Source organism: Octopus bimaculoides, chromosome 18 (genome assembly GCF_001194135.2).
Source record: "Octopus bimaculoides isolate UCB-OBI-ISO-001 chromosome 18, ASM119413v2, whole genome shotgun sequence".
NCBI classification, from domain to species: Eukaryota; Metazoa; Mollusca; class Cephalopoda; order Octopoda; family Octopodidae; genus Octopus; species Octopus bimaculoides.
In genome coordinates, this window is record NC_068998.1 from 46,301,353 (window position 1) to 46,302,175 (window position 823).

Here is an 823-nt window from a genome sequence, read left to right on the forward strand (position 1 = left end):
GTAACGTGAAGCTGTCTAGACTTTAACTGATCAAAGGATTGTAGCTTCGGTTATGTTTCGTAACCACGTGTTTCAGAATTCGATCTCACAGCACGGTACCTTGAGCGGAGAGGTATTTCCTTCCAAGCCTTTGTGATTGCAATTTGGTAGAAGCCAGTCAGGAGACCATTTCAAGTTTAAGGTTTAGCACCCGTCCCCACAGATCCTTGGACGGCTTTAGCAAAGTACACAATTTTGTAAACATTTGGACCAGGCATCTCCGGCCTGAGTATCACTTCCTCCTCCAGGAAACCCTGGAAGTTCAGTAAAAGGTCAAAGGTACTCTCCATCTTCCTTCCACTAAGTGATTACAAAATCCGTGACCATCACCTCCTTTTAGAGAAGTTATTTAATGTATTCTTTTCTGATTTAAGATGGCAGGATATGTTTTGCAGTTGATCTTGTTGCTATCACTAGCAGTGAATGTCCGTGGCTTAGTGGTTAGGGTATTCGGCTCGCGATGGTAAGGTCATGAGTTCGATTCCCAGCGGCGCCTTGTGTCCCTCAGCAAAACACTTTATTTCTCGTTCTTCCAGTTCACTCAGTATATATATATATTTTTTATTCTTTTACTTGTTTCAGTCATTTGACTGCAGCTACTGTAGATCATGAATAGTACATTATTTTATCGATCATTGAAGGGAGAAAAGAGACGTTGACTCCGATGTGGTTCGATCCCAGACTATTAAAATTTATAATTTAATATCCCAAGGTTTTTATCTGGTATTCTAGCATTTCTCGTAGTCCTTGGCGACTGAATGAAAGGCAAGGTGGTCCACATACG

At 41.4% G+C, this 823-nt stretch overlaps 1 protein-coding gene across 7 annotated transcripts in view; it reads right to left on the bottom strand.

Annotated features, from left to right (window-relative positions):
* The window catches only part of LOC106877380 (solute carrier family 28 member 3), a 184,474-nt gene that overhangs the window by 24,027 nt on the left and 159,624 nt on the right, over nucleotides 1–823 (bottom strand). The gene's annotated exons all lie outside the window — the stretch shown is intronic.